At 40.9% G+C, this 26,206-nt stretch overlaps 1 long non-coding RNA gene across 1 annotated transcript in view; it reads right to left on the bottom strand.

Annotated features, from left to right (window-relative positions):
- Positions 1-26,206, bottom strand: part of LOC308525299 — a 1,722,993-nt gene that overhangs the window by 724,363 nt on the left and 972,424 nt on the right. The window contains exon 4 of the long non-coding RNA XR_013996455.1: positions 2,429-2,480. This is a non-coding gene — a long non-coding RNA (uncharacterized lncRNA). The remainder of the gene's footprint in view (positions 1-2,428; positions 2,481-26,206) is intronic.

The raw sequence follows: 26,206 nt of genomic DNA on the forward strand, positions 1-26,206 counted from the left end.
GTTAGTATACAATGGAGTAGACAGGTGCTGAATTATAAAGTTTTACACTTGAAACTTCTATGATGTTATTAACAAATGCTACTATAATAAATTTAATTAAAAGTAAAAGAAGAAAATCCATCTTTCTTTTATTAATCTTGCCTACCCCACCACTTTACTTCTTACTAGACCTTATTCCTAAACTAACACACTTTTCTGTCTATTCTCTTCCCTATACACCTATAAGAGTACAGAGGAGATAATGGTTCAACGGAGCGGAAATCAGGCAAGAATTCAAGAGAATTAATTTGGTTATACAGGAAAATATAATTGAGAAAAGTTGATTGCAGGGTATAAATCAGAAATTGTAAGCCTCTGAAGGAGTTTTTATGTGAAAGTGGAAGAAGTGCTTGGTAAGGTTTCCTCATTAGCAAAGAGCACTGGAAGTCTTCTGGCCTTGAAATAAATCAAGTGTGAGTTGATGAGAATCATTTCAGAGGACTGTGTAGGAGGTAATGTCTATTTGGAAGAACCACATATCAATTAAAAAAGGAATGAGAAAATAAACTTTTATTAGCCATATGAGCATGTATTATTTGCTTTACACACATTAGCTCATGAAATGTGTGCCATATCCATATGAGATTCCTATTATTATCTCCATTTCACAGAAGAAGAAACTGGGTTACAGTGAGGTAACTTTCCCAGGTCACACAGTGAGCCAGAGGCAGAAGCAGGTTCTACTCTAAAGCTTTGTAAATTCCAAGCCACACCCTTCCAATTTAGTCTCCAGCCCCGTATTGAGCATTCATTAGCATATTTTATCTGTGTTTGTGGAAGGTAGTAATAGAGAAAGCCAGACCAAGTGGGTCATGAGAAAGGGTCTCAGACTTGAGGAGAAATTGATGGGAAGTCACAAGCATACCAAAAGTTCTGAGTGAATTGTGATGAGTGAGGGGCTCCTGCTGGTGACAGGCAGATAAATCTACAGACAGACCTATGTAATTTAGGTTTCCAAACACAAATTTGGAAAAAAAAAATTAATTTTGTGCCACCTGAATCTTTCACCCCAGATAGACCCTAGAAACTTCTTTGTGTGTTGAGTAAGTAATCCTGGATCAGCAAAAATTTTGCTGGGTCAGGATATAGAGAATGTCCTATGGCATTGATTGAAGCAAAACTGTCTCCTTTCTAAATGTACAATAAATATTCATTGTGGGAAAAAAAGGGCATTTATACACTGAGTAGTGAAATTTGACATAATTATATTAGCATGCTGATTTTTTCCCAAATCTAAGATGCCATTGATAGAGAGCTGCAACATTATTTAATGCACCACTAAAAAATGTCCCCAATCATATCTAGAAGATGCCATTAATTATCGGACATAAGCTGATTATCAGAAATGTTATAATGGGAATACATCTGCATCTTAAAATCAACAAACTGCCACATTTTCTTTCCATCCAAGTTCATGCTCCAGTATAGATAATGTTGACTATTTTGCTTTTTCATGTGCCTCAACATTTTCTACTGGGATAATTTTTTTTCTCAAAAACATAATTTTAACAACTACATAATACTCCATTATTTGCCTATGCCATTATTTAACAAGCTTTGAGTCATTGGGTAATAGTTGTTTTTAGTTTGTTTGTTTGTTTGTTTCCCGCTAGTGCTTTATTATTATAAATAATGTTACAGTTTTTTTTTTTTTTAAAGAGATAAATATTAGTATTTCTGTTTGGTGGTTTTCTTAAAAGAGGTTCTCTTGAACTGAATTAGCAGACCAATGGGCATAAATATTTTTAAGAGTTTACCTATGTATTCCCCTATTTCTTTAAAAAAAATGTAATGTAGCTTACCCTCGAAAAGTAATTTTAAAACCAGAGACAATAAGGCCAAGAATTCAGTACTCAATGCTGGACCTACACCTTATTGTGGCGCTGCCCAATCCATTCTTATTTCCCTTGATTCAGACTCTATTTCATAGCCTGTGTTGTTTCTAGACTGCTTCTGCTCAGCAGGCTGAGAGGATGGTCTGCCTTCTGTCCCCACAAATGGGCAGGAAGTGCGCTGAGACACTATAGCCTCCTGTGTTTCCATCTTCTCAGACAAGTGGACACATTCCCAGTGCCGCTACATCTCAGCACAATCTCACCTTTACTGGACAATGTCCAGCTGGCCCAAATAAATTGTTTATATATTTTCTGTACATATAGCCACTGCCAAACTTGCTGACCAATTTGAGGCCAACAGACCAAACTAGTTATTGCTCTACCTATCTGCACTGTTTGCTTTATTAAATTCAGTCCTTAATGAGGATCTGACCAAGGAGGGCAGCAGGGTGTGGCCTGACCACATTGTAAAGCCAGATTGATTAACTGTAGCTTCATCGCAGGATTATGCGTTAGACTATGTGGGTGTGAATGGCGACGCTCCAATGGCTTACCTCATTCAGCTGTGCCTTTCAGTCCAATCAGTCCAGTAAAAATGTTATTTCTCTAGGAAAGGAGAAATATAGGAGTAGAATGAGTAGGGCAAACAATTATAAAGCATTCAGACAAGAGTGGTTCTTTCAGTAAAAATAACAATTCCACACTATAATTAAGGAAGAGAACAAAAACGTAGTAAAAGAAAATAAGGTTTCTATCATATGACTTAAACACCACCTATATACTTGAGATCTACATCGAGTTTAGCCTTCAGAAAAGACCTGACCAGATGAAACAAGAGTTGTTTGAAAGTCATTTCATCTCTCTATCTTCAATTTTCTGAATGCAGAGTCTCAGCAGTACCCTACCTTGCTAATGCAGAGTGAGGTCTGTCAAATGAATCCAGGCTAATTACAAAATGTCTCTGACATAGCAAGTACAGCATATGTTCTTCCATGATGTGACTTCTCCAAAGGTATCATCCACATGTTAATGAGCAACTTGAATTCAAGCTGGTTTGAAAGTGATGAGTCTAATCCTAAATCTGTAATCATATACTTCAGCAAGAGCATTTTCCTCAGCATGAAAGAATCCTGAAAACATTCACACTAGGTTTATATTTTTAACTGTAATAGAGCAGCCTTCCATTTGCCTATGTTTAATATCATTTCTAAGAAATGCATAGATGATTATGATTGATATGCCTTTTTATTCTTTATGAAAGGATTAAGCATACAAGTAATTTCAGTAGAAACCCTCAGATTTCTCTAAGATGCTAGAACTCAACACCTTCAAATTATATTAACTTTTATGACTTAAGATCATGACTTGTATATTAATATCCCTACCATGTCAAACATTGAGATACTTATATTCACAAAGGTTGAAAAGTCTTTTCATTTCTGTGTGTTTAAATTATTAGTGTAAACATTTTTACTCAAATATACCCAGCCCTATCATTGCATTTCCTTCTTCAGTATCATTGTTCTTTCATGCTTTATGTAACATTTCAAAAGAGACTTTATACTTTACTAGTTTTAAGACACATCAAATGGTAGTATTAGGAATCAATCTTTATTAAGATAATGCGAGGAGACAAATTGGCACAGGAACTTACACTAGAAAGAGAAAAAAAGTTTCTTATATTTGCAAAGGACACTGTGAAAGTTATAATCCATCTAGGTTGTCATCTTCCCAATACCTCCAGTGTAGGTATCTGAACTAAAAATGCTGATCAGTGATCAATATGTTTTTATGATGAATCCTGAACATATTAAATTCATCATCTTATTTCCCTTCTAGGTTCAAACTCAGATTTGCATGTAATGACCAAACAAATAGATCATTTTAAAATTATCCATCACAACCAGCAATCATTTCCTGACACTTTTTTTTCTCTGTTTCTTCCTAAACTAAGGCTAAAGCAGGTGCCTGTAGAGGTATCCTCAGAAATCCCTGAACATAATTCAATTGTAGCAATTTTAATATAATAATGATAGTTGATGGTTTAGTATGTTCCTTTTCCCCATCATACTATAGTGTGTAAAGGAGGTTGACCATATCTTAGTCACTGATGAGATAAAGATTAACAGGTATGTTCAAAACCACTCTATCCTCTGATTAAAATAAAACAAACACATAAAAAAAACATGTGTTTTTGCTCACTTAGATAACTCAGCTTCTCTAGATCATGCCCTTTCATTTGAACATGGTTCTTTCATGTTCTGATCAGTTTCTGATCTTTTGTGATGCAGAATTGGACTAATTGGTAGAGAACACAGGACTATAAAGTTAGAAGAAAAGGTGGGGATAGGAAAAATGGGTTAAAAGAGCTTATTCTCAGGAGAAAAACAGAGGAAGAGGAAATATACTGTTTAGAAGGAGAAGACACAGTATGAGGCTAGTGTAGCAAATCTAAGGGTCAGCAGAATCAGATAGCCAAAAAGAATAAATAGGAGAGAAAGAAGGTATGGAAGAGAGAAAGTTAATTAGTTAGTTGGTTAGTTTTGGGGTTAATGAATAGAGATTCCAGGGATAAGAAAGTTCTACTAATGAACAGGATATAAGAGAATTTTAAGAGGTTTAGGGACCATGTATTCCAATCTTCTTTATTGGTCTTTGAGAGAGATGAATAATGACTGATGTCTATTTTGGAATTACTTGACTTTTTTTACTAGCAAATCACCTGGCACTGAATCAATGGGTCTTCATATCTAATGGCATTACAATAAGCTATGCACTCTAATTGTTCTGCACAGTTTCTGGCACAAATTGTGTTTCTGATAAGAGCTTATGAATGAAAAAAAAAATCCCTGAATAAGTAAAATTTTGTCTGGTTAATTTTTTCACTAGGGAAAGAAACTAAAAGATGAGAATTTAACATATATGTAAAAGGTTTGGCACCCCTTCATGTATGCATAGTGAACTCATTCATCTCTATTTAATTATGAATAAAAACTATGCTAAAAGACAACAGAAGGAACTAAATATAAGTTATATACCAGAATAGAAGCAGAAAAAAGTAAAATCGTAAAATTCATGTTAAGCAAAATGAAAGTTTTATTTATTGAAGAACAATTAAGTTTGAGGCAAATCATCAAGTACTGAGGATTAAAAGAGACTGTGTTCAGAGGAGCTTTGCAAGTTGGTAGTGAGAGAAAGAAACTTAAAAAGCAATCACACTATTCTTAACTGGGGGGAAACCCAAGTTCTGTGGGCACAGAAATAGGGCCTTCTAAGAATCAGGACTATTGTCATAGAACTCACACTCCAAGGATGAGTAGTTCAGCAGGCAAATAAAAGGCACACCTGGCAGAGAAACTGCATATGTAGGATCTTGGGAGAGTGCATAGACATGCTATGCCTAAACATTTCAAGAAAGCTATATATTTAGAAAATGTGGTGCTTTTAAAGGTGGGGTGCATTGAGGGGTTTGGAGTGGTAGAGGATGAAGATGGAAGTCAGTTTCAGATGAGGAAAACTATGAATAAATAAATGCCATAGTTAATGAAAAAAAGGACTTTTCCTGAAGAGGGGGATAGGAAACACACACACACACACACACACACACACACACACACACACAGACACACACACACTTATTTGTTTTATGTGTTTATCTTAAGGAAGAGGATGCCTGTGGCATTGCAGAAAATGAGCCTATAGCATGCAAAGCTGATGAAAATGAATTCATGTAAATGATGCTGAGGGTGTTAGAGGAGAGGTAGGGTTGAAAGACATTTTTTGAGTCAGGATTGACAGGTGTGGTGACTGGGCGTGAAGGGTTAAGGCCGGGGAGAAACTGTGGAAGACACAGAGCCCTGTGGTTTCGGGGTCTGGATGGATGATGGTTGCTCCATTAACCAAATGGGATACATAGAAAGAGCAGTCCCAGCAGGAAAGCCAATACATTCAGTCTCAAACATGTTGCATTTCAAGTATTTGTAGGACATCTGGGGCTTTAGCCATAAATGATATTTTTCACATTAAGAAGATAACCTGGGTTTGTTGGTATAAATAAACATCAGTCTTATGAACATAAGACCGGGAAAGGAAGCCAATATGAAAACCCTGGTCAGGGCTGGGAGAGTGGTACAGCGTTTGAGAGAAAGGGAATATAATTGCTGGGGTAAGCAAAACTATAAGAGAAAATAAGAGAGAAAAAAACAAAATATTGGGGGGACGTAAGGGTCTGAATTTTAAAGAAAAGAAGCTAAAAATAATAAAGGCTTTGTCCTTCATAAAAAATCAGGATGTGAAAGAAAGTTGATTTGGATTTATCAGGCTTCGTTTGCATCTAAAAATTATCAAAGAATTTTGATAAGCTTCACACTAAAGAATAGGTTAGAATATTAAAATGATACTTTCAGCACTAAAGTTAAAGGGCTTCTGAATTATAAATTATATAAATATTTTCTTAACAACTATATATTTGAGTTAATAGAAATGTATCTTCCTTCCTCCCTCCCTTCATTTCTATTGGTATTCAGATACCATAAGCATTTACTTCAGTGAGCAATGTGAGGAAATGAGAGCATCATATTCAACCATAGGCAAACTTGGTTCTAAATTCCTGAGGGAAGATATCCATTAAATCTAGCTCAGGAACTAGAGAGAGATTTCAAGAGGAGATAACAATTAAGTTGGAAAATCTGGTGGGGTTTTAGTCTACAAAGAAAAGAAAAATACAAAGAAAATGTTCAAGAAAGAAAGAAAGACGAAAGAAGGAAGGAAGGAAGGAAGGAATTAAGGAAGGAAGGAAGGAAGGAAGGAAGGAAGGAAGGAAGGAAGGAAGGAAGGAAGGAAGAAAGAAAGAAAGAAAGAAAGAAAGAAAGAAAGAAAGAAAGAAAGAAAGAAAGAAAGAAAAAGAAAGAAAGAAAGAAAGAAAATGTTCAGTGAACAAACTAGGCTCTCAGTTAAAGTCTGTGCAGTGAAAATCATCTTCAGTAAAATTGCATTTTACCAGACAAAGGAATTCCCAGAATTTCTATGTCCTTGCTTAAATATTTAAAGCCGCTGCTTTGGACATGCACATATTTTGTTCTATGAACTTTGTACATAAATGATGACCTAAACCAATGAAGGATTTAATCCAAACTGATGCAAATGCAAATGCCCTCATTTCAGACAGCTGCAATGGTTATTTCTGTACATCTGGGAAGCAGCTGTTGAGAGCAGCTCATCTATACACTGTTTTTTGTTTAACTTTAAGTAAGTGTCAAGCCTAAAAGAAATGTAGGTGATTAGAAGGTGGTACACATTCCAGGAGTTCCTGAACATTTTTGTGTGAGGGTTTCTAAGCAGCCCTCCTCCCATAGAATTGGCCTATGGAATGTCCTCCTGGATAACCTTTCCCCATGCAAGCTCTGAGAGCTCCTAGGCTGGCAGGAGAGTGTAGCTGGTTTAATGATCCCAGAAGCACTCATCTCCAATGATTACATAGACCAGGTAATGGGATAGTCATTTTCAAGGCCAAGTATAAGTGATTACTCACAGGAGCACACAGGTTATGATAGGATAGACCAAAGCTGATGGTGACAGTTAAGAGGCAAGATGCAGGGCTTGACCCTTTACTACAAAAAGCTGTGCAAACCATGCATCTGAGGCAGACAGCTGATGAGATGCCTTCTTCTTGGAATTCATACCATCACAATAGCCTAGCAGATTTAATGCCATAAAGACATTGACCTTTGTGGGAAGAAACATGTTCTCATGAGAAAGGAAAAGGTGCAATATGCCCCTGCATGCTGCAATTTTGACAGTGAATGACAGCATAGGCTGACCCCAGACTCTAGGAAGCATATGCATAGGTTTTGGCATTGTTACCCTTTGATTAACTTCTGAGATACCTTGCAACATGGAACTCTTACAGGGAAATTGCTCTGTAATGCTAGCTGTAATATTTAGAAACTCTTCTAATGAGAGCTAAAATACACCCCAAAGGAAGTGTGGCCTTATATAATACCAGAGGCCTGGTGCACGAATTTGTGCACCAGTGGGGTCCCTCGGCCTGGCCTGCAGGATTGGACTGAAACTGGCTCTCCAATATCCCCTGAGGGGTTCCAGATTGTGAGAGGGCACAGGCCAGGCCGAGGGACCCCACCGGTGCACAATTGGGGCCATTGAGGGATGCAGGAGGTTGGCCAGCCAGGGAGGGACTGTGGGAGGGCTTCAGGGCATGTTGGCCCTACTTGCTCAGTCCTGATCAGCTGGACCCCAGCAGCAAGCTAACCTACCAGTTGGAGTGCCTGCCCCTTGGTGATTAGTGCATGTCATAACAACTGGTCAACTGGTTGACTGATTGCACCCTCGTGGTCAGTGCACGTCATAGCAAGCAGTTGAGCAGCCTTAGCATATCATTAGCATATTATGCTTCGATTGGTTGCACAGGCGACTGGACGACTGGACACTTAGCATATTAAGCTTTTATTATATAGGGTGTGTGTGTGCAACCATTCATGTGCGTAGAGGAGACACATTTTGGTCTTTACATTTTTTGCCTCAAAATGTTATTATTCAAGCACAGTATTTAGAAAAGCATCTCACATGTTATGTGCATACTATACATGAAGAGACTTAAGCAAGGCCAAGATGAAAATAAATAATGCATGAAGTCAGAGGCCTGAAGCAAATGTTAACTAATTTCAAAATGGGTCAAAATCACAACAATTAAGTCTCTGGCAGGTGAAGTCATTTTTTTTCTCCCTAAAATATTAAGCAACTTGCTTCACTTCTTCTAGATTGATTTGTAGAGCATGAAAGGTCATTTTGGAGGCAGAAGGGGAATTTGGCTTCTACAAGCCATCCATAATGAGAGCCAATAAATTAGGTAAAGTTCCTGTTTACCTAAGTTGAAATATTGATGTCCAAGCCCACATTGAATGCAAATCTCTACATTAATCATTTTTCTCCAGTCGGGAAATTCAGACCATGGTAACACATGCTTTGATAGACCTATACATCATAGTTACAGCAACATTAGACAGTGCCTCAGTGACAGAATACAAATATATAGCATTGGATTTCCTTCATTTTCCCCAGCCTGACTTTTTATTTGTGCCTGCAAACTCTGCTCTGGTTGTGTGAAGTTTTGACATGGGTTTAGGTGATATTTTTGGCTCAGGAAATAACTGAAGATTGGTGACAAGAATTTATTTTTGTTGTTGGTTACCTGCCAAGCAAATCTAGAGGTGGCTAACACCTAGTTCATTAAGCATAACACTTCAATGACCAAGTTCCCTGGGTCCAGTCCTCTCCCATCCACACAGTAGCAGCATCTGTGTTTCTCAAAGCGTGAACCTTCTGCCTCTGACCATCTTGATGCTTCCTAGGAAGTGCAATGTTTTTAGGCTCCATACTGTATATACTCAATCAATATGCCCTAGTAGAGCCAAGAAATCTTCATTTTTAAAGGATCCCCGATTGTTTGTCATGCACACTATTGTTTGAAAACTGCTGTGGACAGCTATCAGCTTTAAGCTCCTGAAGACCACTCTGATATTGCCACTTTTTTTACACAAAACTAGTCCATATTTAATGTTCCAAATCTCTAATCAGTTTTACACTTAGCCTTCTACTTATCTAGAGGCCTTATTCAAGAAGTCTCCTTCACTGTTAGGAGTATTATGTTCTGTATTTGCATGAATCCCAAACTACTATTTCCAACTGTGATGCTTTACCGGAGCTTCAGATTCATGTATAAAAATGCCTGTGGGACCTCTCCAGTTGGCCTTTAATGCCCCAAACTGAACTGTTGCTGCCCATGCCACCAGTCATCCAGACAGAAATCAAGGTGTTCTCATTGATCTTTTTATTTTCATCACCGAAATCACCAAATAAATCATCTATATCATCTCTCCATAGTTTCCTCTGTGGGCACTCCTCTTTTTCTTCTTCTTCTTTTTTTTTTCTTTTCTTTTCTTACAGCCCCTCCCAAACTTCAGGCCTTCATTACTCCTCACCAGACGAACCATAACAGACCTTTAACTATTTTTCCTGTCTCTTGCCTCAACCTCTAAAATCAATCTTCCATGTGGTTGACCAGTAGTCTTTCTAAAAATAAATCTGCCAAAACTGGTTTGGCTCAGTGGATAGAGCGTCAGCCTGCGGACTGAAAGGTCCCAGGTTCGATTCCGGTCAAGGGCATGTACCTGGGTTGCGGGCACATCCCCGGTGGGGAATGTGCAGGAGGCGGCTGGTCGATGTTTCTCTCCCATCGATGTTTCTGACTCTCTCTCTCCCTTCCTCTCTGTAAAAAATCAATAAAATATATTTTAAAAAAATAAAAAAAATAAAAATAAAAAAAAATAAAACTAAGTCATTTGTTCCCTTAAAACCATGCCTACTTATACAGGATAAAATCAGGGTTGCCTGGCATGATACACCTGCTATTAGCTAGCCTGCCCATACTCAATTTTCATCAGCTCTTAGCCTGATTCTATCCTATATAATAAAGAGCTAATATGCGAATTAGACAGGATGGTGGAACAACCTTCCAGAATGACCTTCTGGAAAGACCAGTGGGCGGGGCCACGAGGGTCAAGCCCCTTGCATAAATTTCGTGCATCAGGCCTCTAGTTGTATTAATACAACAGTATGTAGTAACCTTATATGCAACATACTTTAAAAAAAATCTACACCTTAGCTCTTATTTTCTTTCTTACTGGAATGCCCTTTCTTAGTAAGTTAGTTCCACTTAGTAATTATTACTTATTAACGATAATAAGTATTATAAGTGTCATTTTGTAATAAAATTAATATTGATTACCTTCTCTTTGCTAAACATTGAGTGAAGCATTCCTTTTGATTCTCACAGGTTTAAAACGTGATAGCTATCATTAGAAGTCTTTTTATTTTATTTTTTAAAAAATTTACCTTTATTAGTGAAAGTATTACAGATGTCCCCACATTTTCCCCAATAATGCCATCTACCGCAAATCCATGAAACATACCTTGTGCAGGTCATTGTTTTCTCAAGGCTTTCCTTACTCTCTAGTCCATCATAGTGCATTGTTCAACTACAAGATTTAGCCTACAATGTTGAGGTAATATGTTTTTACTTTCCTCTCTTAATCACTAATTCACCTGCTGCATGATGGCAGAGTGTATGTTATATTCAGATCTATTTTCAAAGCAAGTAGCCCCAAATCTCGCATCATGATGGGCCTGCCAACATTTGGTTAACTGAATAAGGATCTGACTCATAGTCATGGAAAATAGCACTTAGTGGCTCTTTTTGGCCTATTTAATGGGAGGCTTTGATTTCAGGCAGCGATTTTCAACCAGTGCACTGCAGCACACTGGTGTGCCACAAGAGTTTTTGAATCTTGGAATCAATACCTAATCATTTGGTCAGGGGCACTGACCTCTTTTCTCTTCAGGGGTGGAGAACCATTTTTTTGCCAAGGGCCATTTGGATATTTATAACATTCATTTACAGGCCATGCAACATTATAAACTTAAAAATTAGCCTGCTGTATGTCAAACATTTAATTAACTCACTCCTAATGCCTTGACAGGGCCAGATAAAATGATCTCACCCACCCTTGCAGATTGTCAAATAAAACAACAACAAAAATTACAAAAGCCAACACAACAACAGCTATCCTATTGCAAATGAATCAAAATTATACTTTTTTTTGTCAGATTGGGAAATTATATATATTTTGGTGTGCCTCTGAATTTTAGTAAATTAGTTTATGTGTGCCATGAGATGAAAAAGGTTTGAAATTGCTGACCTATGGCCTAACTTTAAGGGTAGAGCTAGGGCAACGCTCACGTTATTATCTCCTTGTAGAGACTAGTGCTGCATCCTGCACGTGATCAGTGCTCAAAAGTGTTGACAGAAAATTAACTGTGACTATCTGGATTTCAGGAATATTAAAATATTTGTTAGCTCTGCTAACTTTTAGAAATATAGAGTCATTATTAAAAGCAAAATAATTAGACACACTGGCCATGTTTAAGCAGCATAATGTCAGAATGGGTATTCATTAGACTTAATGGGTTTGTGTGTGTCAGACAGAATAAATGTAAGGACTTATGGTGGAGTACAGAGAGGAACTAGGAATGGATCCTGGTGGTGAGCACAGGGTAAATGGCATCTGAGAGGGAGACAGGGACCTCAGAAATTAAGGGGCTCCATGGCATGCATTCTTCTACACTAAATGTTTAAAATCTGTTCAATAGTTATGCATTTCGACTATATCGAATATTATTATTAAAATAATATAATAATGAATCATGGTCCCACGTACTGAGTGCAAATTGTGGCCCAGGTGTTTTACATAGCTCAATATACTTACAAGGTATGCATTTTCCCCCGTTTTACAGATGAGGAAGCTGAGGCTCAGAGAGTTCAGTGACTTTCTCAAGGTCATGCTCGTTCATGTAAGAAGCACATACAGAACAATAACAGTACTAGGAGATAAACATGTAAGGATAAATAAGAACTTTAAGGAATTCACAGTCTTGTGGTAGAATCACAGAAAATAACAGTGTGACATGTTCCCTGAAAGGTTTCTTTCGTGGAACAATGATGAGGCCATGGCAACCTGTGAAAAGGCATATAAGTAATCATGGAATACTTTACAACTAGTCATAAAAGTCTGACTTTGTAAAGAAAGAGTCCTATTCTAGATGGAGGGAATGGTATATGTCATGGATCCACACATTGCCACGTCCCACTTTTCTCATTCCTGTTTTCAACACCATGTGTGTGAGAATTTAATGGCAAATTATCTGGCTTTTTCACTCTCTAAGTGGACACTTTGAGATGATATTGAGGAGGCCATTGAACTTACAAGTTGCTACCCCAAGGTCCTTAGTGAAAATGTATGCATGTATTATAAAGGGGTGCTAAAAATGTGTCCTTCACAGATGCAAATGGTGTCCTCAAGTAATTATGCAGGGTGCAACTTCAGCACTGTCCATGACAATTCTCTTCCGGCCATCACACTGACTCCTTGAAATACCTTATCTGATTTATGCCTCACAATGATTCTACACAACAGTTTGCTTGGCTTCATTGTATGCATAAGGAGACTTATACTCTAGGAGGTTAAATAATGTCTAAAATTACTACATAGAACAAGTAGAAGAGACAGGCTCTGAACCAATATTTTTATGGTTCAAAAGTCTTGTTCTATCTGCTAGGGAACCAGGAATAAGGGGGAAAAAACCTATTTTACCCATTTGGCAAGTTATTTCCAGCACCACAGAAAGGCACTTCTTTCTCCTAGTCCAGTCCTCAAAGGGGACAAGACAACCTACTTCTTCAGCATCAGCTTCTCTAAGCACGCCAGCCTACCTGGGCCCATTTCCTTCCATCTTTCTGCTTCTCCCTCATTTGACTCTGTCTTTTATACTCACTTCCCCCACAAGGATCATTACTTTTGACTATATGTGCTGGTAAGGTTGTTTTTATTGTTCTTGCCACCCTGTGTCTATTAAACTGTCTTGGTGTTAATCAAATCCATAGAAGACCAATATAAATCCCCTATTAATGTAATATTTCTTAAGTGCGTATGCTAGCAGGTTTATAAGAGCTCAAACAGAGCTACCAATGGGAACTATTAGCTCAGAGTAATGAAATAAATACAAGAGATGATGCCCATAAGAAATATGGGCTTCCTTAGAGCACATTTCTAAGTTCTTACTTTCAGAACTGTGGGTTGTTAAGCCTAATTTTATGACCAGTGTCTTGTTATAAAACAGTGTCTTATCTGTCTTTACTACATCCTCAGCCATGAGGTCACCCCCACCCCTCCCAGTTGACTGAAGTTCTAATTCTGGATGTGGGTTGCAATCCCAGAAGTGGTAGGTTTCTTTTCTGGGCTCACTGTACGTAAATCTGCTACACACCAAAGTGCATTAACTTTGAATAGTGCTATCAATTATACCACATGACAGGGAGAGAACTATGTTATCGCCTCTGCAGGAGTGTCTTTCTCAGAAAATCTATATAGCCTCATCAAGACTCTAATGCTGATGGATAACTCTTTTCTCAAAAATCACAATCTGATTGTATTTTCTTTCACTGAGTCTTAAAAAATGCAAGCAAATAGAGAACTTTTGAAGCTTGTATTATCTGCTCACATAGACAATGAATGAGCTTATCATTATTTGGATAATGGTAATAAGAATGTTCCCTTCACAACATAGTCACTGGGATGTAAATTAAAGCTTAGAGACAAATCAATAATATTGTATAACTATGTAGGATGTTGGATGGGTACTAGACTAATCGGGGTGATCTCTTTGTGAGTTACATAAATGCCTAATCCCTATCTTATACACCTGGAACTAATGTAATATTCAATGTCAATTGTCATTTAAAAAAAAATGTAAAAAGTTCAGGGTCCTCTAAAGACATCTACCTTGCAAGTATGAAAGTACACAGAACAACTATGTTACTACCTGTACCTGGCCTTGCGAGTTCCCAGATTTATCTATTAGGAGCCACTGTGGGGTGACTTCCCCCACCACTTCCATTTGGCTCTGTCTTGACTCATTATATGGTTAAATAGGCCTGCCTTCCTCACCTTTCTTCAGGACAACTTCTGGTTTGTGCTCTTCCCACAGAACTCCAATGTAAAGGAACAAATCCACCATGTGCTAAGTTCCAGGCCTCTTCAATTACCTCTCTTATAAAGCACTTTAAAATTCATCCCTGGCTTCCCAACATGCTCCAAATTAAACAGAATCTCTTTGCCAGCCATGCCATACAAGCCACTCACGTATTCATTCATGCAGTAAGTGGATGACAGGTGCCCATTCTGCACCAGCTACTCTAATATGTTTCTGTTGAGAAGATGAAAGCACCGTGTCTCCCTTATATTAACAAAAGAGATAGAAAATAACAAGGAGCAAATGCATGTATGCCACAGTCGCAGGCAGTGAAGTGGGATGCAGGGATGTGAAAGGTAGGGTAGTGGGAAAGTAGAAAGAAAGGGCTTGGAGACCGGAGATAAATGTGTCAGGAAAGACCCCTCTTAGATGGTAATGTTGGAGTGGAGATCTAAGTGTGCATCTAAGAGAAGCTTTTCAGACCATGTGAGTGTCAAATGTCCAGGTTCTGAAGCTCGCATGCATTTGGCAAATCCGGGGGAGAGAGTGAGGCCAATGTGTTTAGAGCAGAGTGTTAGTGTTAGTGTTGGACAGGGGCTAGATCAGGAAGACTGGAGTTCAGGGGCTTGTTTGAGCTGCTCCTAATCCATGCCCAGGCCTGAGGACAGAGGGAATAAATACTCTCTTCTCTTTCTAAAATGACTGACCATGAGTTGCAACTCCACAAGGAAATGATTCTACTAGCATGTCAATAATAATAAATTGTTATGTTCTCTCAGTATCTCTTTAGGCTAAAGCAAATAAAACTTAGGTTTCAGAAGAATATTTAGTGATATGAGACAATGCTTACAGCATAGTGATTATTCCTGACAAAGGCAAAGAACACCACAGGATAGTTGATCCTGTTTATATCTTAAAAATTATACATATGAGTAAGTTTGTGTAATATTCACCTATATTTTAATTACATATGCATATAGCTCATAAAATATATGAATAAAAACAACACAAAATTATACACTACACTATTAAGAGTAATGTATGAATGGTGGGGATATGAACATCATTATTCATATTTTCATTATTTTTACTTTAGTCAAAAATTTCACAATATGCATGACTTTGTTATTAAAAAGATCCAAAAATGAAGGCCTCTTTAAAATTGCTCTAATTTTCAGATATTTAGGAGAACATGGAGAAAGATGTATTATTTAGAATTGTTAATTATCTGTGTCTGAATCATGGAGCTATACTAGTCAATCTATATGTAGAAGCTAAGCTACCAGAATGACTGGAATGATTGCTCGCTATGATACACACTGCAGTCAGCCAACTGGCCCAATTGGGCCCCCCACCCCAGATTAGGGGCGGGGCCTCTGGCCAACCTCCTGCACCCTCACCGCCCCCCCCCCCCGCTGTCCCAGCCCCCATTGGCTCCCATCAGGGCAGGCCGGTCCTCTGCACAAATGCACAAATATATGCACCAGGCCTCTAGTAGTATGATAATGAGCATGTTGCTTAATTCCTCTGAGTGCCAGTGTTATCATTTGATAATGGGGGAAATGATTTATACATATTAAGATTGTTATAAGAAGTAATTTTTTAAAAAAAATTGAAACCAATACATTTATAGAATTATATTAATTATACTATTTTAAGGATCAGGGATTAGAACTGCATTGATACAGTATTTAGCAGAGTTTTATGTAGAGTAGCTTTGAAAATGTGTGTACCCCTGCTAATACTAGCATAATTACAATAGCTAAGATCTGGAATAAAAAAGCTATGGTATATTTATACCATGGAATATTATGCAGCAATAAAAAATAAGGAATTATTACCCTTTGAGGCAGCAAGGAGGGACCTGGAGAGTATTATGCTGAGCTAAATAAGCCAGTCAGAGAAACATAAGTATCACATGATCTCACTCATATGTGGAATCTAATGAACAAAATAAGCTGATGAACAACATAGATCCAGAGACTAGAAGCATAGAACAGACTATGGAAACTCAGAGGGAAGGCGGAGGAGGGTGGGTGTATGGAAGTGATCAACCAAAAAACTTGTGTGTATATATATCCCATGGACACAGACAATAGTGTGATGAAGGCCTAGGGCAGGCAGTAGGGGCAGGCTAGAAGGCGTCAATGGGGGGGGGGGGGGGAAGGGGGTAAATGTAATACTTTCAACAATATTTTAAAAATAAAAAAATAATAATAATGAAAACTCTCCACTGACTTAGAATCACAGGATAATCAAATCAGTGGTTGAAAATTGAATGTGAATTATCTATTCTATCAACAATACATGTCTAGTATTTCCTTCCCATCAGTGAATGTCCACTTCATCTCTGCACACCTTTAATAACAGGATACTCATCCATTTAGAAGTAACACCTTCATATTAGAACAGAACTCCCTATCAGTTCTTTGCTTTGTTAGACCAAAATTCACTTTCCTCTTTCTTTCACTCTTCATCCCGCTTACTTCATCAGGATCTAGATGCATGAGGCTTAATCCAATATTCACATGCTAATATTTTCAGCATTTAAAATAGTTATCATGTTTCCTCTTCACTTTTTAACTAATTCTCAGAAAATAAGTTTAGAAGCCCAGCCATTGTGGCTAGATGGTTGAGCATTGATCCATAAACCAGGAGGTCATGGTTCTATTCCTGGCCAGGGCACATGCACAGATTGCAGGCTCAATCCTCAGTAGGGGGAATGCAGGAGGCAGCCAATCAGTGATTCTCATCATTGATGTTTATATCTCTCTTTCACTCTCCCTTCCTCTCTGAAATCAATAAAATACATATATGTTTTAAAAATGTAAATAAGCTTATAAGACCTCTCACCATCCTCTAAAACATATTTGTTATATGTTTATGAAACTGTGCAATATAAACCTAAACACGAAATTGAACCAGGTTTGATTAGCACAGAATAAGGGAGTCTACCTGCCAAACTCTATAGATAGATAGATAGATAGATAGATAGATAGATAGATAGATAGATATAGATAGATATATGTATATATCTATATATATAAAAGCCAAGCAATTGGAACAACCAGAACGACCAGAATGACCAGTGGCTATGATGCACACTGCGGCCAGTCAACCAGCCCGATGGGGGCAGGGCTGGCCATCCAACCTCCCGTGGACCCTCCCCCCGGCCAGCTGGCCCAAATCGGCTGTGATAGGGTGGGCCGGCCAGAGCCACCTGTGCATGAATTCATGCACCGGGCCTCTAGAGAGTGAGTGAGTGTGTGTGTGTGTGTGTGTGTGTGTGTATATATATATATATATATATATATATATATATATATATATATATGCCTAATCGACCATTATGATCAGACAACTGGACAACCAGCGGGTAGCTATGATGCACACTGACCACCAGGGAGCAGACACACAATGCAGGAGCTGCCTCCTGGTTGTCAGTGTGCTCCCACAGCCAACCTCCCACAGCTGGCCAACCTCCCATGGTTTCTCCCCTCTTGCCAGCTTCCCTGATTGGGACTGGTGAGAGGTCTGATGGTCCTGATCATGGCCAGGCCAAGGGACCCCACCCATGCATGAATTTGTGTAGCAATCCTGTAGTTCATTATAAGATCAAATAGAATTATAGGAGTCCCGTCACTAATTGTTTTAGATGATCTATCACCATGATGTATGAGAAAAGTATCTGTCTTAAAACTAAGAAATGAAGCATTTGGATAATGTCTGGCACATAATAAGTGCTCAATAAATAATGGATGCTTTTGTTACAATTCTCCCCATAATTATTTTAGAATTCTTAGGATATTTTACATGTGCAATCACTAAGCCATATCTAACTGATCTTGTCTAAATACATTTGGTTTTTCAGATCTCTGGTGAGAGCATTTATCTTTGTTAAACTGCATTTTGTGTAAATTAAAATGTCTTATTTTAGCCCTAACCAGTTTGACTCAGTATATAGAGCGTCAGCCTGCAGACTTAAGGGTCCCAGGTTCGATTCTGGTCAAGGGCATGTACCTTGGTTGCGGGCACATCCCAGTAGGGAGTGTGCAGGAGGCAGCTGATCGATATTTCTCTCTCATCGATGTTTCTAACTCTCTATCCGTCTCCCTTCCTCTCTGTAAAAAATCAATAAAATATGTTAAAAAATAAAATAAAATAAAATGTCTTATTGTAGCCTGTTAAAATCTCTTTGGATCATGATTTGGTTAGAAACATGCAGTCTTCTCCCACACTTACAAATCGATGCAGTCATTTATTGATAGCAGTTGAATATTCTGTCTACAAGTCATCTTTCTAAAGATAGTCATAATTAGACTGAAAATATAGAGTTCAAATAAATAAAAAATTTGTATCATATTGTGTCTTTACCACAGAACACACCAACAATTAACATACATGTTCATGTACAATTAAATTCATTTAAAGTCCAATAGTAGCTTGTCATTATTTGTTTGCTTGCATTTGTCCTCTTCATTGGAGTGTAGAAAAATACAATAACCACACCTCATTAATTGAGGTCTCAGTCTTGTTAGTTTTTAATTAATTCATTCCACAAATATTTATTGACTTCTTACTACATGAAGGTCCTTTGTAAGATAAAATATAAGATAGCTATGACAGCAGTCCTTAAGAAAGTCTGATTGCCTTGGGGGTACTCTGCCCTTTGGGTTACAAAAAGCCTAATGAAATGTATCATAGCGCCTAGGGTAAGAGGAATATTTCAAATTCTCACTTTTACCAAGAATAGGCAGGCTACTGTTTTGTCCTAGGGCAGTGATGGCGAACCTATGACATGCGTATCAGAGGTGACATGCGAACTCATTTTTTTGGTTGATTTTTCTTTGTTAAATGGCATTTAAATATATAAAATAAATATCAAAAATATAAATCTTTGTTTTACTATGGTTGCAAATATCAAAAAATTTCTATATGTGACACGGCACCAGAGTTAAGTTAGGGTTTTTCAAAATGTAGATACGCCAAGCTCAAAAGGTTTGCCATCACTGTCCTAGGGTGTTCATTCCACCAAAAATTAGAAGTTCCAATAAATGCAGGGTACAGTTGTGAGTATGAAAAACACAGAGTTTATCATTGTGTTATTTATTAATTACCATATTATTTTCCATACAAATAACGGAAAACCTATTTTTGCCTCACACTATATGTGGTGGATCTTACTAACTGAAAAGAGTTGAGACACCCGATATAAGTGATAGTTTGTCATTTGGTTCTCCCCACTTCTCAGAGAGGTTGATATTTAATCAACCCTAGTAATAGCTGAAAACCTGAGGCTCATGGATACTGATTAACTTGTTTAGGCACACACATCAAGTACATGGAGGGGTTAGAATTCAAACATTCATCTGCGTGACTGCCAAGCCTGTCCTCTTTCCAAAGTACTGTTGGGACATTCTGGAATCAATGTGTGGTGAGGGCCACCGACATCTCTAGTCCTGGGACAAATGGGTGAGGGTCGCTTGGAAGTATTCATACCAGTCATTCTATCACTAAATTCAGTTATTTGCCTTTTTTTTTTTTTCTTTTTGAGGTGAGACATATTGTAAAAACACATTTTTATAAATTGAAATACAAATATATGTATTATATGTATACACATGCATATTACATATATACACTAGAGGCCCAGTGCACAAAAATTTGTGCACTCGAGTGGGTCCCTCAGCCCGGCCTGTGCCCTCTTGCAATCTGGGGTCCCTTGGGGGTCCCTTCCCCTGGCACCAGTTTTCCTCCGGCTCCCGGAACCCAGGCCTTCACTCTTCGCCGGGAGGGGCCCGCATGGTGGGCGAGGGGCTTAATTCTTTTAAAAATACTTCTGAATGTTTGGTAAATAACCCTGTAGGAATCTACTTTCTGAAACATGCTGGTTGTTAAGGGCTGATTTGGGTAATCAACAAAATGTATGTTAAAATCCTAATCCCCAGAACCTCAGAATATACCTGTATATGGAGATAAGATCTTTAAAAAGGGGATTATATTAAATTGAGGCAGATCCAGTGGGACCCTTAGCTCAACTCACTGAAGTCCTTATAAGAAGAGGAATGTTGGGGTCCTGACCCAGCAGGTCCAGGGGTTCCCAAAGGTGTGGACAGTGTTGGCGAAGAAGCAATGACGCAGAAGCAGTGTTCAGGTGATCATCATAGCCAGGTTCTCTTTTATTGTCCTGTTACATCTATATTTATACTATTTGATCCTATAAGCATGCCTCTATAAGCTTTTTTTTTTTTTTTTTTTTTTTTTTTTTTTTTTTTTTTTTTTGCTGAGGAGAGCAGGGGTCCGTTTATTGGAGGGTCAGTCAAAGGGGGAGCTGGCTAGGATGGGGTAGGGCAGCAACTTGTCTGGCCCTGAGAAACCCAACTTGAGTCCAGAGCCTCGTCCACTTTGAAGCCAAAGTCTCCCTCCACCTTTATCTGCATGGGGGCCAGCTCTGGAGTCAGCGGGACTCCCGCCCAGCACCCTTCCCGTGGCGCTCGCCGCCTCTTCTGCCCACCGGTTCCCTTGCCAGGGGCCTGGCTGCTGGCTTCTGCAGGCGCCGGGGTCCTCCTGGGCGGGGACAGCCGCTCTTTCTCCAGAGGCTCGTTCTCAGCATTGCCTGGGTGGGGGCGTCTGTGCCCTGGCTGCCCTCGTCCTCCAGTAAGATGGTGAACTGGCTGGCCTGGTAGTCGTTGCCATAGGAGTCCAGCACCCTCATGAGGAACCTCCGCTCCTGCTGGAGTCTTCCTGTTATCCTCTGTACCTGATGGAGCCTGTTCAGGACCCGCTTCTTCGCCTGCTGGATCTCCCTGCAGCACCGACCCAGCGCCTGGTACTTTCTGAAATTGAGTTCCCATTGGCTTTGCCACCGGCCTCGGCCTCGAGCTGCCTCCTCCTCTTCTTGCTCCTGGAGGCTGGAGCTGCCCAGACCCCCAGACATGAACTCCACTTTGGTTTCAAGCTCGCTCTCCAGGATGTGACCACCAAGCAGCGGAGGCAGCGCCAGATCCAAGCCAGGAGGTGCTGAGAATTCCTCAAAGCCCATGGCTGCCATGGACCCCTCTCTCTGCTCCAGCTCCATTTCTCCCTGGCTCCCAGCGCAGAACTTCCAACCTTGCAAACCTCTAGGTTAAAGTGGCTCGCAAAATAACACACCCCATCTGATTCCACAGCCAGGCACCCAGGCCCTGGCCGCTAAGCCTCCTGGGAGTTGTAGTTCTCTATTTCTGGCTTGCCTCCCTTGCCCCACCCCCACCCGGAGTCCTGGCTGAAAGGCCCTACTCACTAGCCAGGCATCTGAGTCACCTCCATCTTTATTCCATCCCGATACTGTGCCTTCTGACCACAGAGACTCTCCATTTGGGAGGCCCCTGGGACTCCTACTGGGTCTTCTACTGGGACTTGTTTAGGTTGCCCCCTGGGAGCGGATCCCATCCCCAGGCAGCTTTAGAGCCCAGCCTCTGGCCCAGCCTCTGGGTCTTCTCTGATCACTGGTGATTGGTGATCTGAGAAGCCAGGCGATTGCTGGCCAGGACCGGCAAAGGTGGCCCAGTTCTCCAATCACGGCTCTTGGCTGCCACCCTGCTCTTGGCTGCCACCTGGGTTTCTGATAGCAGTCAGTGGCAGGCTGCTTCCTCCATCCTTCACCTTTCGCCTCCCATCATTGTGCCTACCTATGCAAATTAACCGCCATCTTTCTTGGCAGTTAATTTGCATATCACCCTGATTAGCCTGTTGTGCCCAGATTACAAAGTTCTCAAGACCTCCAGGGAGCCAGTCAGTCGGATGCAAAAGCAAAGAGTCATTTATTTCAAACCTAGGTTTGGCTCCCCTGCCACACTCACCGATGCAGCAGTAAGCTCCAGTGGCCGAGAGAGAGAGAGAGAGAGAGAGAGAGAGAGAGAGAGAGAGAGGCCTGATGGGACAGGGGGTTTTAAAGGGGGGTGGAGTGAGGGCAGGAGAGGGGACTATGGGCCCCGCCGATTGGCCAGGTGCGAGTCGGTACAGGATGTGGTCATAGTGATGGCGTGCACTTCCCTTGATTATTATTGGTTAGTCCAGAGAAATCCTGGGTGTGGCTAGCAGCGGCTTCTTCCCGTGAGGAAGCACATGGCACCGTCCCAAAATGGAGGACCCAAGGCAAGATGTAGGGCACACATGGCTCTGTCCCAAGATGGAGGACCCAAGGCAAGATGGAGGGCGCAGTCCTTGTCCGGCTCCTGCTGCTGCCGCTCAAACTCACCACAAGGCAGGATGGCCCTCCCGCACAGCACCCGAAGCTGGCCTGCGGGCAGACTGGGACTCCAGCACGTCTGGGCGGCACAGGCCCAGCAAACGGGGTGTGGCCAGTGGAGTGGCCCAGCTCTGGAGAAGCGGCATCCGCTCGGAGCAGGCCCGGCCCATGGGGCCGGTGCACTGCAGCATGGCGGCCTCCCCGAGCTAGGGCACGCACCTCACTCCGCTGCCGCTGCTGCTGCACTGGGCCCAGTCCGGGGGGCAGCGGGCGGGTGGCAGCCCGCGCCGGGCTCCCGCCGTGGGCTGGGGAGCCAATGCCCCCCCTCATGGGGCCCGGCAGTCAGCCCACGCAGGCCCCGGTCCCCCCGACCGGGCCCCAAGGGCCGCATGGACCCCTGGCCCCAGCTCGGGCAAGCAGGGAGCCAACCACGGGGGAAGGGAGGAAAGAGCCAGGTGGTGAGGCCTTCCGCTCCCATGACCTCCCCCATGGTCGGTCGCCGCCCGGCCCCACCCCTCGGCCCGCCGGCCACCACGCAGCCGGTCCGGACACTCAGACCCGCTCCAGGGAGGCCAGGCCCTACGGCGGGCGTGGAGGGATTTCAAAGCCCAGCGGCCAGACTCCTCCTCCCGCACCGCCCGGAGAGGTGGGCGGTGCACCTTTCAAGCCAATGGGAAGTATAGCAGAGGTATGGTTAATTACCCTTTTTGTCTTTTATTAGATAGGATATATATATCCTATATATATATAGGATAGAGAGAGAGATATATAGAGAGATATATATATAGAGAGAGATTTCTGAAGAATCTCTAAATAAAACCTTAAAACTTTTGCACTGAATCTGCCTGCCAAGTTCTGCACTTGGTCACTTAAAGCTGTTCTTCACTATTACGTTAGAGAGAATTGTGTTTGACTTCTCTTTCTGAAGCATCCCTTTCTGTATTTGCAAGATGGGCAGTTACATACAAAGTATTTTACTGTAAATTGTATTATATAGATGCCCCAGGCAATGAGTTTAACTCCTGTGGAGCACACTCCTTCTTGGTCATGCCAAATTGCTTTAGTTATTTGGTCTCGCCCATAGTGCAACACTTGCCAGGTGGTTCCCTAGGGAAATTGTGCAGTTCTAAGCAGCTCCAGATCTTTTAGCCCCAAGTTTGCTCAAAAGAAGCTGTGTCTTTTCCAAACTCTTCAGTTCCACCTCACTGGTCCCTGGATAAGTTGCCTATGGTATTTGAATGACCTTGATCCACCCTAATTTGAAACTGGCACAGGTAACAATAGGAAAAGCTGAAAGGGGATCATTTCAAGCAAGGCAGGTCTTCTGAAGACTGACATAGGCCTGGTTATGTGGGGTTTTTTTGGGAGGGCGGGGGGAGGAAGGGCTCACAGCTTCTGTTTTTCTGACAAGATGGCTGTTTTGATCATGATGGAGAAGGGGGTTCTGCTGAGAAGAGGAATCCCCCTGGCTTTTTTCTTTTAATATATTTTATTGATTTTTTTTACGGAGAGGAAGGGAGAGGAATAGAGAGTTAGAAACATCGATCAGCTGCCTCCTGCACATCCCCTACTGGGGATGTGCCCGCAACCAAGGTACATGCCCTTGCCTGGAATCGAACCTGGGACCCTTCAGTCCGCAGGCCGACACTCCATCCACTGAGCCAAACTGGTCAGGGTCCACCTGGCTTTGTTATAGAAGCCAGAAATGAAAAAGCAGGGGCAGATGACCACTCCATTTTTCCTAATTTACTTTCCCCAAAGTGAATTTGCCATGCAGACAGGAGACTGAAACTGTAAGGACATTAGTCAATTATTCAGTGGTAGGCAGTGAACACCAAACAATAAATAGACTTCTTCACTCACCAGCCTGCAGTTAGTTGTAAATAGAGGTCATTTAAATAAAGTGGGATCCGTATAGGAAAAGAAGTACTAGGGGAGCTGAGAGGGGCAACAAATCCAGACCTGTGCCATTGGGCAAAGTTCTAACTTTTAGCACCTATACCTTCCCATCAGAGATTACATGTTGCATTTTATCCTAACAGGCACTTCGGTAACACTTGCTATAAACCATGCACTGCTGTAATTACTTTATACTAGTAAACACTAATTTAATCTTCATATTAACTCTGTGAGACAGATACTGCCATCATCAATTCCATTTGATGGACAAGGACACTGTGGTTCATGCAGTTTGTCACTTGCCTAAGGGCACACAGCTAGGAAGTGAGAGAGCTGAAATGTGAACCACAAGGCTGTATTTTTGAGGCTGCAACTGGCATCTCTTAGTACAGTGGTTCTCAACCATCTGGCCCTTTAAATACAGTTCCAACCATAAAATTATTTTCGTTGCTACTTCATAACTGTAATGTTGCTACTGTTATGAATCATAATGTAAATATCTGATATGCAGGATGGTCTTAGGCGACCCCTGTGAAAGAGTCGTTCGACCACCAAAGGGGTCGCAAACCACAGGTTGAGAGCCACTGTCTTAGTACATCCCTTAAAAGAAAAGATCCTATGAGCTTGTCTGAGGGGATGGTATAGAAAGGGAAGATGTGGGAAGACTGTGTCATGCTCTGCATTACTGGGAAAGCGCAGGAGGGAGGAGCAGCATTAATTCCATGGTCTTGGCTTGGATAAAATGGGGGACACCAAGAAACTGCTGGGGCCAAAAATATGGCCTTGGCAGGTCAGCAGAAAGGCCTGCCTAAGGCTTTTGCCAGGAGGCAATGATAGCCTACTCATATCTCACTTTTCAGGCCCATTATAGACCTCAGCAAGTGCCAATGTCTAAAGAAGAAAACATGTAAATAATATTTTTCCACCTTAAAAGCAATTTTGCAGACCAAAGTTTTGCTAACCATACTTTCTCCACATGAAGAGAAAGATTAATGACAAAAACCCCTTTTCTGCCAGGGAAGTCCAAAACGGCCCTCACACCTCATTCAGAGGAAATGAAAGAGCAGCTGGTCAAACCAGGGAGAGGATACCCTTTTTGTTGCTACTATATATAGTCCAAAAATAACTGGACCTCCCAAGAGCCAGAAAATGAAGAACAGGGCAAAGAGAAAATGCATCCATTTCATGAACTAGAAAACATGAAAAAAGTGCAGACAGGGTTCTGTGTGCTCCCAGAGCAAACCAGCACACTAAAACGAAGTCCCACGGCCCCTCAACCACCACATGTCATCTGCAGCTGACACTCCTTTTCAAATATTTGCCTTTGCTTTCCTTCTTTTTCACATTAACCAGAAAATATAAGTATCTCAAATACTAGTTTGACCTTGAAAAATGTCCCATATTCTTTGAGTCTCAGTCTACTTATCTGTACCATGGGACCTCACAGGTTATTTTGTAGTTAACTGATGGGTACACCTGGCATTATGCCTGCTGCATCAGGAGCACTCAAAATAGTCTTATTTTTAATTAACAAAAGCAGCTTTTGAGCACTAGCTCATCTTCCTTAGTAGCTTTGTGATTGTTTATATTTGTCATTTAA

This window comes from Myotis nattereri, assembly GCF_964212035.1.
Source record: "Myotis nattereri genome assembly, chromosome: 9".
In the NCBI taxonomy this organism is placed as follows: domain Eukaryota; kingdom Metazoa; phylum Chordata; class Mammalia; order Chiroptera; family Vespertilionidae; genus Myotis; species Myotis nattereri.